Genomic DNA, 15,359 nt, shown 5'->3' on the forward strand with positions numbered 1-15,359 from the left:
GATTAAGCTGTTTCAATAGAAGTTTAATCACTGCTTTATCAATGATCAACTTACTAGAAAAAAGTTACAGTTTAGGTTCTTTGTGACATTATTTCAGCAGCTATAGATATGTGTGTGTTCATATTTATCCTGACCCTAAAGAGTTAACACTAACCCTAGCGACATCAATACTGAATATCTATGAATGGTTTATAAAAGATCTGTAGGATGTCAATTGATAGCGAACATTAATAGAATATCCGATAAGCCTTCATCTACAGTATACAACAAACGCCTGACCTGATTAGTTTTGCTGTGTCTTCTTTGTAGGCTATCGATGGATTATTGTTGCCAGTACACATGGATCACCGAGTTCTAAAGTTTGGTTTAGATTGCATAAATGTTGGCTTTCCAAAGTACTTTTATACTGAAAATGGAACCACTGTTCAGACCAGTGCGTTGTGGGTAAGCCAAAAAAGCTACACACAAAGCCGATCTCATTCTGCCTTGGGTCTGGATCAAGAAGGATACTGTCTCAGCCGCCCAATGTTGAAATGATTGCTAATATTTTAACAGATTATTCCAGGTCTTTAATCTAAAAGTTACGTGTCTAATGCTTTTATCCCAATGCAATCTGGTGACTGCATTACCGTGCAAGCTGCCTGATGTTCTCAGAGCTACAGGGTGGTACATGTGAAGAACGCTAAACATCGTTTTCCAGATTGGATTACTCTAATCCCACTCCTGGAAATGATCCGATCCCATTTCTCTGTTTTTTGTTTGTTTTATGTTTATGTTATGTAAGGGTGTGGTAGAACTGAACTATAGAAGATTCATTTAATATGACTGAAACAGGAGAAACAGGGTTAAAATGTCAAAATTAACAACTGAGTGTGGATCTCAGATTTAAACAGTTTACAAAAACATTGCAGTGGAATACAAAATCATTTAAAAAATAATTCCAGGTTTTTAAAGGCATGTCATACACAAGATAAGAGAGCTGGGTCTCTCCAGTCTGCAGCACATTATGAGGGCACTTGAAACAAATGTTCAAGATCCCGAGACACTGACAAAGTGATGTAAGTGGATTGCTCAGCAATGAAATAAGAACACAAATGCTCAATTGACACTTCTGAGGAAATTAATTCATGACAGATATATGTCCAACGGGTGTTGGGTGTCTGGAAAAAAAATGTAACAAACAAACCATGCTATTGAAGGTGAATCTCTGACCAAATTACCTTATCAGTTTTGTAATATTCTTATATTCTTATGAAGAACAAGAGAGGAAACTAACATCTTAGTAATAATATATCAGTTGTTTTTTTTAAAGGCTGTGCAGCTTTCAATTATCTAGAGTATCTGTAGACTGAGTGGACCGACAGAATCAGTTAACATTTCTCCAGAGCTGTAGATTGTGCATTTATAATATCCTCCCCTATGAAGATGCCAACAAATCCCTCATAACTTTCAGATATAATCTATTCAAAGAAAAAGTAATTGTACATAAATATAACTCCCACGGACAAATTCTTAATGCTCCAAACCCATTGCTTGTGGACAGATGTTTACAAAAAAAAGGTTTTTATTCAGAAGCTTAAGTCTTAAAATGAGTAACATTTTCAGTTGTCAGTGTGTAGAGATTACTGTGTTTAGATCCTGACATTTTGTGGTACAATTTTATTTGCTCATCCACATTAACAGCAGGAAGAGGGCTGACTTGTTTCTCACCACTGAGAGTGCTAACTCTCATTCAGATTCTAAAACATATGAAACAAAAATGAAACACAAGTAACCCCCACTTGGACTGGGGCGTGAAACCCTTTTACCTTGGCAGTACTAAGAATTTTCTCATGTCATGTGAAACAAAATAGATTAAAGGGTGCAATTTCTAAAAAAACCTCACTTGGTCATTTCTCAACTAACCATTTTGTCACCATACAGGCAGCCTAGAATAATATTAATCCATGTGTTTGCTAGGTACTGTAGTTATTTAATAGGTGGTTAGACATACTTACCCATCTAATCAAGAATGTACTGTGTATGAAAGAGATATATATAGAATGTTCTTGGGTCTACAGAAAACAGAAGCAAAAGCCACCTGGTGAGTCTGCTTCACTGGACTCTAGTCAGACTCTACTGACTGGCTGGTGCTGACCGATTCTCTTTTAGTCAACAGAGCTACAGTAGATTACCGTCATTCTCCACTAAGAGGTGAATTCACTCATTCATCTGTCTCCCAAGCCAGTCTCAGCATTGTTTCTCAGGTGCTCACTTTCAGTACAAGGTAATTGTTACGAAGAGTCTTTCAGGACCCTATGCAGACGACACAATCTGGAAGGGAGTGAACACATACAGGGAAGAGACAAGGAACAGGGCTAGTATGAACGGGGGGCGTGGTCCAGGGTGAACAGTCCAAGAGGGAGTCCAAAGGGAAATCCGTGGTGAGGCAAATGTCCAGAGCCGGGTGATCAATCCAAGACGCAAAAGACAACGTTTAAAGCCAGAGCAGGATCCGGCGAGAGGTTGTAGACAGACGAGATAAAGTTAAAAACCGGAGCGGGATCCGGCAAAGGGTCAGGGGGGAAAAAGGGGGACAGGAACCAGGCGATCCAGGTCCCGGACTTGGTTGGTTCAGGAAACCAATGCAGAGCCCGGAACAGAGTGAGCATCTGGCTTTTGTAGGGAGGCTGGAACAGGGAGCAGGTACACAAAATCATCTAAAAAGTGAACGAGCCGGAGCGCCCTTAAGGGGGAGGGACTACAATCGTGACAGTAATGACCCCCTTTTTCACCAGCCTGTCTTCTGCTGCATGACTGAGAGCAGATCGATGATATTAACATAATCCTGATCTACCAGAAAGGAGCTGAAAGTCTGTTGAGTTCCTGTTCTACTGCTTGCCATGATTTCTTTCATAAGACAGTGGCAAACGAGGAAATTAAGTGACAACAGAACACCACCTTGCTTTACCTTTCCTGAATGTGAAAATTAAGGGTCTCGGTCCCATTGCCGAAGGTTAATAGGAAATCATTGTTAAGGCAAGGCAGCCTCCAGCAACAGAGAGCGACTGGCTTCCACAATAAAAATATCACCACTCTACGTCTGTCTGGTGGCCCACAGAGAACCCAAGATTTAAAAATAGCAGGCAGCCTCTTGTTTGACCTTCCTACCTTCCATTTAATTAACATCACTCTAATTACCTTCTGACTTATAAGACGTTCCATGGGCCATTTACTTGAGCTTGTTGAAAATTCAAGAGAAAGCCTGAATTTGTTGAATTAAGAGCGGCTCCTCTGCAAGTCTTGTTTCAGATGTCCTTGTAGATCATTATGAGCTGAGTTCAGCAGTTTGGCTTTGAGAAAATATTTGCCTCTAGTGGACGGCCTCTGGCCTTTGAAACAAATGCAAGAGCATCTGAAAGATTCTGTAAAAATAATATATTGATTATTAATGGTAAAGAAAGTGTGATTCACCCATAAAACATGCAGATATAGGACATTTACGTTTTTTAACTTTCTTTGCAAATATATTTTTAGGAGACCTTAATATCTCTTGAGATTATGTTTGTAGCTACAAATGCAGCTCCCACAATTGTCTAGGAGTCCCTTCCAAGGCATTTAACATTAAACATGTCTGTTGTAACATATCTGAGTAGGTCAACTCTGAAGGCATTTTTGCTTATAATTTGTTAATTTGTTTTGGAGTCATCTAACCTTTGCATTCTAGTCTTTTTTTCTTTTTTTAAAATCATTATCATCAGCTGTGATATCCTCCTCTACTCTGCCCACTATACTTGCCAATTTAATTGAGCATATACCTTGTTATTGTTAGGTTACCAGGTAAACACCTGGCGTAGCCAAGTCTCCCTATGTTGTCACCATTAGAGCATTACTGAACCTCCCTGTTTTTGGTCATGTTGATGAGACATCAAACTGATGTTCTGGTGTAAGGGACTCTGTAGTAACTGCTCCTGAAATGCTTGGCTCACTAACTATTCTCTGCAGTTCATTCTTGAATAAAGCTTTATTTAAATGATAAATGTTAATAGACTTAACACTCATTAATATTATTAGGCTTTGCTCATATGCAAGAAATGTTTTTTCTTAAATATGAGCAAAGACAAAAAGTAAATATGACAGAGATCTGTAATAATGTCATTAATTGAGTATTACTTATGGTAATTGTTAAAAATCATCATTAACAGTATACCATTCCAGGACATGTCCATTCTTGGGAAAAACTCCTTGACTCATAACTATTCTGCTCTGTTAAGCTCTGTGTCAACATAATCTCTGTCCATTTTGCAGCTTCCCTAAATAACAGCCAGTGGCAATATAGTGGTTTGTTATTTCCACCTGGGATGTGCTCAGTGTAATCGTCTGGAACTAAGTGATGAAACAGCCCTGCTGCCCTGCTAGCTGTGGCTAGAAAAGAGAAACGCTAAGCTAAGGGCAGTGAGATGGGAGCCATTGGAGAGGGAGAGGAGGACATGAGGATGTCTGTAACAGCCCAGGAGGGGAGAATCTTTTGTAAGACCCTGATTGCTACATTATTCAAATTTGATCAAGAGTAGGCATTTGTAAGCATTGCAGACGTCTGAGTGGGGAGCTGTGTGTCGACTGCAAAAGAGAATGTTAAGGTTAATTCCACACTGAAAAGCAGGCTGAAGGGATACGTGAGCCTTCTTCAGATGTGAGATCTTTCTTCTTTCTGCTGTACGTTCTAGTGAGGAATAAATCTTTACATTTTCATTTACACCCATGATTTATTCTGGATATTTTCAAACAAAATATATAAAAAGGCCAAATACATCATGAAACTTTTGAACATAAGACCATCAGTAACATCTATAATGCCATTAGAAATTTACAGAAAAGTTCATTCATACAGAACTTGGTATTTTGTACATTCTGAGTACAAAGTTTTACATTGCTCTTTAAGACTGAAATGAAATGGTAGTTTAATGGACTTCTTAATGGACTGGAATCTGAAAGCATGGAAGAGAATGTGAGACCATATTTTCTACGTATATGTCTTTGAACAGATTTTATTTTGTTTTGTCTTTCCTTAACCAATTCCTAAACCCTCATTTATATGTACATTTGCATTTGTGCTCTGGAAAACTAACTGTGGACTCCAAACCTGTTACTCTTTGTTTTTGGTTTAAGCTATGCTACTGGTTTCAGCCAAAGACTCCATCTCTTCACAGACTATAATCTTTACCTGAGCTATGGTCAGACTTTAAAAAAAGTCAGAGGTCAAGTGAGAGTATGGGGCGTGGATCTGCTATCTCATTAAAGAAAAAGAAAAGACATATGAAGGAAAAAACTTTTTTTGGTTCTTGTGTTACTTAAGCTGCTCTTAAAGAAATAATGAAAGATCTGGCAGACCAAAGCCTTCAGGGCCATTTCTTGGCCAATTTGCCACAAAGAGGAATGCTTCCCTGGGACAAGCTGAGAGCCTTGTGCCAGCTGAAATTAAGCGTCAATGTGTGCCGACTATGTATGGTTGGCATGGCTCCAGGCCCTTCAGTGCTAACTGCGCCAGGCAGGGGTGGTTTACAAATCCTAAATCTCACAGAGGAATGTCAGCAGGGCTGCAGAGGCCTGCTGAGAACTGTTCCTGGCTCTTTTGAGAGAAACGCCAAGCTCCAGTCGAGTGACTATATCTCTGTGACTCTGACTTACTCACTGACTGTGATGCATCTCTTCTAAAAGGTATATTGTATTATACCCTGGATAAAAACAGATAAAGTCATGTATAGAACAGTACACAGTGGTGAAAGCAAGGAAGCACAGGGGCACAGGAAAGGTGATCCCGCCTTTGCCGTGGTGAGATTTTAAATAGTCAATCTAAACAAAAAACACCCGGCACTTGAACAGCTTCTGTTCCATGGCCATCTCTCTTAACCAGAACACGTTGATATGAAATATTGTGTGAAAATAATTGTATGCATGTTCTCTGTGAAACTGCAGGGCACGAGCAGCTGTAGAGGCCACGGACAACGCCTCCTCTCTCTCTCCTCACTGATTGCTGAGGTAACAAAATACTCCTTAGAAATGCAACGAGAAATCACTCCGCACCTCTGCCTCTGTCACTCTGCCATGATGCACTACTACAGAAGCTGTACTCTTTTATTTATAGGTTACTTTGTGACCCGAAGCTCAGATACAATTAGTTTTAAGTTCACATAAAATATGGCATGATCTCATGATGTACACCTTTTGCCAGTATAAAACTGTACCTAGATAGTCATTCAGGACACATGCTATGTGGCCACTGTAGAGAGAACTCATGGGATGTTATTAAGACTGCTCTGCTGAAGCTTGAATGCATTCATTTAAGGTGCTGTGGCTTATTTAAGTCTGGTTCGGTTTCTCCTCAGTAATTGTGTTTACAAGGCAGTCCCTGCCCTGCACTTATGGACCGCCAGCCAGCATTTCCCTGTGGAAATGATTGTCTCCTGTCTGCCTACACTTGGGGACAACAGGGAACCCATCTTTCACTGTGCTGGCCACCACCTCTGCAGCTTGTTGCATGCAGCATGAAGCCAGCTCTTTGGCTAGTGGTAGCATTGCGTGTGGCTCTGGGTTCGGTGTGGTGGCTGCCCATTGTCAATGCTGCCCACACACTTCTGTTCCACTGGAATTGTCCCTGGAGATGCTTCTGCTTCTCTGGAGCCACCATCACACTGCATTTTCCCTGTATTGATCATGGCACCTCCCCCCTCGGTGTGTGCTCCAGTGGTGAAGTCTGCTGCTGTGCCAAGCTCGCAGTCTTTGGCGGTCCTTCGCTTACATTCCAGTTCTGTCTTCAGTCCAGGCAGTCCCCCTGGACTCTGCTTCAGCCTGCCAGCCACTATGCCTGACTTTTGTCCTGTCCTGCTCCTGGGGCTCTTCACCTGGTCTCTGGTATGTCTCCCCACTCCGCCTTGACAGTGCGCACCTGGCCTGGTCTCTGGTCTCTGGTCTCTGGTGGAGACTCCTTGTTAAGAGGCCGATACCTAATGCACCTCCTGGCATAACCACTCCGATGACATGCGTCCTGTCCTGCCCAGCTCCAGGTGCAGACTGACCAGTCCTGCGCTGTCTCTGGTTTTCCTCCTTATCCCGGCGAAGCAGAGTCCATTCTGGAGTGCACAGGCCACTACCCCTGGACTATGATACCCTTGTTCTCTGGTCCAGGACACCCACTGGCCCACCCCCGCCATCCAGGTAGCAGCACTATGTATTATTGAATTGTTTCTGTTCATTTTATAAACTACTTTATCCAGTATCCAGGGAAGCCGGAGCCTATCCCGGGAAGCAACAGGCACGAGGAGGGATAAACCCTTCACAAGATGACAGTCCTTCACAGGGCAACACAGACACAAACACACACACTGACACCAGGGCCAATTTTATAGAAGCCAATTAACCAACCAGTATGTCGTTAGACAGTGGGGGGGGGTTTCTGGTAGAACCCAGAGGAAACACAGGGAGAACATACAAATTCTGCACAGATAGTAATATGGATGCTCAAAAGTGAATAGAAATCTACTTCCCTATTCTAATGATGCATCACCAACTAGGAAAGAGCATTTTTGCCTTAGGATTCCACTATAAAGGACATCAGAATTTCTTAAAATAAAGGAAGGCAAGCTCTCTTAAACAGAATTCAGATTAATTAGCAAGACTCTGGTCTCCAAGACTGATTAGAGCAAGATCCTCTCCTCTGGCACAAACTTGGGTGATGGTGCTTATTCTGTCGCTTTCTCTCTTCCTTCCGTTCCTTCTCTGTTCTCTCTCTTTCCCTGGTCTTTTTTTAGACTCTTCTCTTATGAAAACTCAAATGATTTACTGAAAAGTTAATCAACTAGACCAAGCTTAAGCAAAATCCTTTTCATCCACTAGGACTTTACCAGACAGAAGCTCAGCTGCAACAGGCTAAACTGGAACTCAATGTATTTTTTTTTTAATTTTATGACACCTCCCCAGCTGTAGCAGTACCTTTAATTTTTTTTTCAGGAAATGTTCATATATGATGCATCACAGTGGAGCTCAAGGCTTTTGACAAGATAATAAGCTGGCTATTTTCAGAAAAAAAGCAAACCTCTTCCTATTTCTATTCAAAAATGCACAGGCCTGTGGCCTGTGAGATGCCAGTTTTGTATTAGTAGCACCAGGCTTCCAGGCATGGTTTATTGAAGAGGCAGCTGAGAAATATCTGCCTGCAGCCATTCATACCCAATAGAAATACATGTCACATTTCTTCTGTTTTGAGTGTTTCATGCAGATCACACAGTATACAGCTGTGGGTACTGTAAAAGGCAGAGACGCTGTATTTTTAATAGCTGTTGAGAAATGATGTGACAGAACATTCATCTTAAGAATATACAAGTGCAATAGGGATGACATATTGAACTCCTGAGGTTTTGTTGACATGTCATTTAATTTAATGTATAGGAAGTACATATTTCATATCTACACTATGTGCTGTTACATGGTAACAAACCTAAATATTGGCATCCTCCATCCCCAATATTGTTACTCCCTAAATTAGTAAGTGTCATAGTGTAATTAAATGAGTAAGTAAATGAGTAAGTGTAATTCACACTTACATAACAATAACGTCTCTACTACCTTTATTGAACACTCATTCATTCCAGCATGTTGTCATTCAAAATTCTAGTGAATTAGCCAATTTAAGGCACAGATCCTGAGTGCTTTTTTCTGCAAGTCTGTGTCAAATAATGTTTATCAAGTGATGTCTTAACGCACAAAACTGGCAAAGAGATTGACCCATGTGTTCTTGTGACTTGCAGTCCATGTCTATCTGAAGTATTAATCTGCAGCTACTGGGGATTACTTTGATCATCATCTCATGTTGTTTTTATTGTATTATTTTAAGAGGAAATTACAAAACAAAACACCCCTCCCCCCATTTTTCCTTCTTTGAAGATTCTGTGATTAGGATATACTGTATGCACGCTGCCCCTAATAAAATCAAAGCCATGAATCACACAAAATGATTTGGCAATGAAGCATGATAATTACAGACCATTTGTTATGTTTCGAAATGCTAAGCAAGAAATATTTGCCTCATATTTGCTGTTTCACATTCGGAGCTGACAGCATGGCTACAACAGCTGTCTCGTGTGATGAGAGTGTATCTCTCACATGTCTTCCATCATCCCATCTGACTTTCTGTATCTATTGAGGTGATGAATTCTTGCTTAAGTTCCCTGTGTTAGTATGAACAACTTGTGTTATGGCTGTAAAGGGTATAAGTTTCAGTACTTAAGTCACTCTCCCTGAATGGAGCAGGGGATAGTTTTATAGTATCTTCTTTTTTTCTGTTGCTTTACATTCTCACTCCATAACTTGTGTTGTGGCTAGTTAATTATTTTGTTTTGATTGTTCCAGAAAGAATGTAAACTAGTATCAGATAAATTTCCCAAAATTCACCCAATGCTCTACTTATGACTTAGTTCATAATCAGTTTGAGTAACCAGATAAAAATGATAACCAACTAGATTCTTTGGCTGGATGTCTTTAGTCTTGAACACAGCAGACTAAGAGGTGACTTGATTCCAGTATTCATAATCATTAGTGGACTGAGAGTAGGAAGCATGTTTGATACAAAGGGCTGTTGGACGGTAGAAAAAACTAGCCTGCCATGATTTTTTAGCTGATTCCTGGGCATGTTTCAAGAAATGGCTGGATGAAAAGGCCAAAGGACAGTGTATGTTTGTAACCTTTCTTACAGTCTACGCCGGTAAAGTAATAATAATTCCCTACCCTTAAATAGTGCTTTTCTGGACTCAGCGTGCATTACAGGTAATGGGGACTCCCCTTCACCACTACCAATGTGCAGCATTCACCAGGATGATGCAACAGCAGCCATACTGCACCAGTACACTCACCACACATCATCTAACAGTCGGGAGAAGAACAGAGTGATGAAGCCAATTTATGGATGGTATTTATTAACAGGCCATGATTGGTAAAGGCCAATGGGAAATTTGGCCAGGATTTGGCCAGGTAACACCCCTACAGTCCGTATAAAGTATGGTAATTGAGACACATCGCAGTTTCACATAGTGTATATCCTCTGCAAGACCAAATGGAAACCAGAAAGTCCTGAAAAAATGTACTGTGTCAACCTTTTGTAAGCTTTTGTAAGGTGGGGGTTAAGTTTTTGTTAACCTTTTGCACAGAGTTAGAGTACAAACATTTAATAATGTCACTGCTTATATTCCGTCCACCAATTTTCTAACTGCCTCTTCTGATGCAGGAGTTGCAGGGCAGCTAGAGCCTGTCCTGGTAAGCAACAGGCGCAAGACTCTACACCCTGGACAGGTGTAACGTTGCCATAGCCAAATTAAATGTAATGTAGCTCTCTGAAGGCACCGGTTCTGTAGGGTTTGGGCATTTACTGAGACAATTATTAATTGTAGCAGTAAATCACAAAATTGATTCTTTTGATGGCTTTAGAATCCAACCATGCGACATAACTCAAACAACGCACACACACAGGTACTAATACACGAGGATACATTTATTAATAGATAAAATCTGCATATAAACCTAACAGATCTTATCGAGAGGGTTATCAGAATACAAAAGGTATATATTCAATCAGTTACAAAGTGTTACACACATCAAGAGGACATACGTTCAGTATATCATTCATTAAGACCGTTTCGTAAATGCACTTGGTTATAACTTCTACATCAGATACTCAAAACAAGTACATAACTCTTAGGAATTAAACTGATATCAACTGGTTGGGATAACAATTGAATTCTCGAGCTGTAATGCATTGAAGTTGAATACTCATCCAATTTCTGGGGATTCAGATCTCCTGCGGGCACAAAGAAACAGTTGCAGGCTGTTGCTGTCCAATCCGCGCTCTCTGGCTGTGTGCCAGGCTGTGCTGTGCGGCTTGCGACGGTGCGCTGCTGATGCTCACTGACCGGCTAGTTAGTGTTGGCTTTAACTAGCAAAGTTTGCGCACAGGAGAAAAGATGACTGTGGGTCCCAGCAAGTCAGGAAGAGGACCGATTCGTTCCTGATGAAGAGCTAGTTCTGAATAGTGATTCAGCTGTCCACAGTTCCGACCTGTTCACGAGGCCTGCTGCTGGTGCTAACCTCTGGTTACTCTCTGGCAACCTCCGCTCTAGACTCTTAGAACAAAGGAAAGTTCTGGCACTCGGACACACTGGCCGTTCCGTGGTTGTCCGGGCTGAGTCTCAGGATGGTCAGGAGGCGCGCTGCGAGAATGTCCTGCCCTTGGGAGCCTTCTGCTCCTGGGGCGTCCTGCCCTGGAATTCTCCTTTGAATTCCCTTTAGAAAAGTCCACAGAATTCTCCTGAATCCCTTCTGAATCTCATTGAATCTCTCAGGCTCTCTGTGTTGCCTGTTTTTACCTGGAGGAACTTCAGCTCGTTGATTGGCTGAAAGTTCCATGGGCATCAGAGTCCCACGTGGCTTACTCGGCCCTACCAGTCCCTGATTGGTTGATCAAGGTGAGATATGAGTCACTTACACCTGACACTTAGGAATGCAGTCCAGATGTCCAACTGGCACTCCCTAGACAGATAGGCACCAATGGATAACCATTGATCATGATAGCCAGGCTTAGCTAAGTGCATCCCCCTTTGGGAGCTGTCCTAGGAAACCTTATCAAAGGAACCTTAAATCAGCCTGCATGAATAGTTTCTCTGTGGCTGCACCACAGAGATGAACAGAGAAATGGGGCCTCATTTGGGAAGGCTCAGAAACACTTAATTCTGCCTTATTAATAAGCCTCGCCGCTACACAGGACACCAGTCTATTGCAGGGCACACACACAGACACACATGCACACCAGGGAACATTTTTCTAAGAATTCAATTAATCTACAAGTAGGTTTTTGGAAACCGGCGCACAGGAGGAAACTCATGCAAACAATACAAAAACTCCATGCAGATAGCTGCCCAGGTAGAGAACTGAACCCGGGACCTCAGCACTGCAAGGCAGCAATGCTGACAACTGCCCCACTGTGCAGCCCTGCTTATATTCCAGACTTTATAAAAAATTGGATAATTTTTCAGGGCTTTTCCTTTGTACTGTAAAATGTCATTTAAGGAGCCTGCCCCACAAACACACACACGGGCACACATTCCTATCGAGGGCTGCTCTTGTTAGCATCCCTCTCTTCTGCAACACATTGCCAGAAAAATCCTTACAGTCTGAAGAAGCCCTTTGTTGCTTTATTGAGCACCAGCTGCCTCTCCCTACACCTCACACTGGCAGCCCTCAGGCTGTCTAATTGTGCCGCCGAGTTCATGAATGAACAGGCACAGCTGGCAGGGGCCCGGTTGAGATGGAGGAGGGGCGGGAGGGGAGCGGGGGTGGTTGGCACATGAGTGCCACACAGCTGAACCCGGTGCTGCGTCGTGAGCCCTCACACCAACCTCCCGGCCGCACTATCCCGGCTCTGCTATGGCATCTGGAAAGAAAGAGTGAAGAATAGGGAGGCTGTTACAATCTGAGGCAGATTTCAAGACAACGTGGAAGGATAAAGACACTGTTCAAAACTGTGGAAAGTAAAGTAAAACAGGGCTCAATCCATAGAGCAGTGTCTTGTCATGCCTCCTCTCATCCATCTTATGGGCTTGAGACACATGTCATCTGGCTCCTGTGAATAACCTGAGCTCTGTACTGCTTTCATCTGCGGCATTATATGATTCATGCTGTTTTTGGCTTAGATTTTTAAGCATTTCAAAAATAAAAGGGGAAGCGAAAGGGAGTTAAGTTGCCTGTCAAGTCAGGCTCTTCATCCTAGATCACAACTGTGTGATCTGCCAACACTGTAACAAGATAAAACACTCAGACCAACCTGCACACCGAAAGGGAGTACATTTCAATGACGGAAGGTCAGTGCGAATCTTTCAAACAGAACCGTCAGGCAGGCCAGCCAAAAAGTGATCCACCTTGGAAGTTATGAGATAAAACATATGATGTCATGAGACCTCACCTTCACACATGAGATATTGCTGCAGTTGGAAGTGAAACTTTCAGAATCTGATTGTTCACAACCACAGATAACCCAAAAAAAAGCTGTGTAAGAAGTTACATGTTGTTCTGAATTGAATGTGTAGATTGGTAACTCATATTAAAGCATGCTTGGGTGGAAAGTAAGGCTATTTCTCCTCTTCCTATTCATTCTAACTCTGTGGGACTGAAACTTAGGCCAAATCCCACAATTCTCTCAGGCTTTTCATTGGTGCAGAACTGGCACTGATGACTCTCATTTTAAAGTAATGAATTCAGTTAATCCAATTGATTTATACAGTCACAGTTTCTTAAGCGGTAAAACACTGGCCTTGGAGTACTGTAGGTCAAAATAAAGAGTTTAACATAATCATCCTAGTTTGATTGTTTTTTTCGATAGTGATTGGTAGGGCAAAATGCTCTCAGATTTGCAGTGCTAACAGAAACCTAAGCAGAAGAGGTCCCAGTTTTGGTCTTTGAATTTCTTAGCCCATATAATGGACTTCAAACTTTAATGGGCCAGTTTAGCCCTTCTCCTTTGGTCCATTGTGTCCCTGGAGGTTTGTTATCTGGGATCCCTGGTTGCAGGACCTTAGAAGGTGATCCAGTTAGTACTTTCTTTTACTGCAAGTTTAAAATTTACCCAAATTTTCAGGGTTATTCAAATATCATTCTAAATATACAAAATATTCAACTTCTTTGGAAAACACAACTAGGCCAATAGTTTTATTTTTCATTCTTCTCTTGCTTAATTCTTTAATGATGGTGCAGATTTATTTGGTATTTACAAAGTGCCATTTTAATTGGTCCACTGAGTTGACACATTATTGTATGAACTATAGCAAAGTAATTGTTTCTCCCTATGAGCATGGAGAAATATTCCTTAATCAATGACACCAAGGCCACTATCCTTTTATATGTGCAGCCTGGCAAAGCCATTTGGATTAGGAACCAGTCAACTGAATATTTACATTTTTCATACTCAACAGGTCCTTATTTATTTTTTCCAAATAGACTTACTGCCAAAAATGGAAACATCATTTGTTCTTTGTTTTCAGTTTGAGAAAAGAAAAATATGTTTCCAGTCTTAAAAAAATGCTGCTTATATTTTTTTGTTATACATTTTGTCTTTTATTTCAAAATCTTACAAATTAATGGACCAAAATGTTTTTTTTCTTTCATCACATTTTTTTTGATGTATTTTCAGCACTCATGAAATAGTTTAGGAACATAATGGCAGCAGTAACGTAATGACAATAAACGGATTAATGAAGGACCAGTCTGGCAGACTGCAGTGAAATCAAGTTATTCATTCACGTTAAATGGTTTCTTGTCTACCTAGTATCTCAAACAGTAAATATTCAGCCAAAGATAAATTAGATATGGAAGAATGTGGGGATCAATAGCATTTTACAGCCGGGAAACACATGGAGCTATTAACCTTGGTCTGGACACTTTGAGATCGTGAGCCAGATGGAAACTTAACTGCAGTTCAGGGTCATTTAATGTAGTGCTCCTTTTAAAGGGTCACTTTCAATAGAGTTCATAAAACAGACACTATGAGCAAGGTTAGCTCAAGACCATAATAAAGGTTGCCTTCAAAAGAATGCAATTAAGAACATACACCATCTATATAAAGGCATACTGTAAGAGAGTGACTTTAAACCTTGTGCAGTTAGCTTGGAAAGTACTGTACAGAGTTGGAAAAGACGTTTGGTATGATAATCATTTATAATGTTTAGTAATTAGGTTGTAAAAAGAAATTTAAGAGCAGAGTAGTTGTATTTTTTTTATTTCGTTCTCTGATCTGCTTTGCTTTACAGCAAGTAAACCCCTTTTCATCTCGGCATATTAACAGAATGTGTGCAATACTGCCACTTCTTCAAGGAGTTATGTCCATTAGATCCTAAGTAGTCATACAAATAAGTGCTGCTCCAGTATCGCTTTGCATCAAGTGCTCTTCACTGTAAAAATTCAGGAGAGGTGATATGTCTGTTTCCAATTCATTAGTGTCTGCCCCCATCCCCTCTCCCCCTTTGTTCCCATAACCACAAAATCTCAGATGTTGATATTTTTCTATTTATCACTGAAGCACACACAGGAGACACAGGAGAAATAAGTGTCTCTAATGCGCCCCAGCTCCCGAATAAATAACTCATCCACACCTCAGACAGCACGCTTCCTTCCTACTCTTTTTATCGTCATGGCAACTAATTGTCTTGCACAGGATTTGCATTTTCTATTACGGATATACAGTACCAGCTCTCCAAAGCCAAAGATTCCCACTGTTGACTATGTACTTTTGAAACTCTAGTCACGGGTCTCTAACTTCGTAGGTTAAGGGCAGCCTTTCTACAAAG

General features: G+C 41.1%; 1 protein-coding gene across 1 annotated transcript in view; it reads left to right on the forward strand.

Moving 5' to 3' along the window:
• kcnd3 (potassium voltage-gated channel, Shal-related subfamily, member 3) overlaps positions 1-15,359 on the forward strand; it is a 159,581-nt gene that overhangs the window by 83,677 nt on the left and 60,545 nt on the right. The window lies entirely within an intron of this gene.

This window comes from Lepisosteus platostomus, chromosome 7 (genome assembly GCF_059453375.1).
Source record: "Lepisosteus platostomus isolate fLepPlt1 chromosome 7, fLepPlt1.hap1, whole genome shotgun sequence".
In the NCBI taxonomy this organism is placed as follows: Eukaryota; Metazoa; Chordata; class Actinopteri; order Semionotiformes; family Lepisosteidae; genus Lepisosteus; species Lepisosteus platostomus.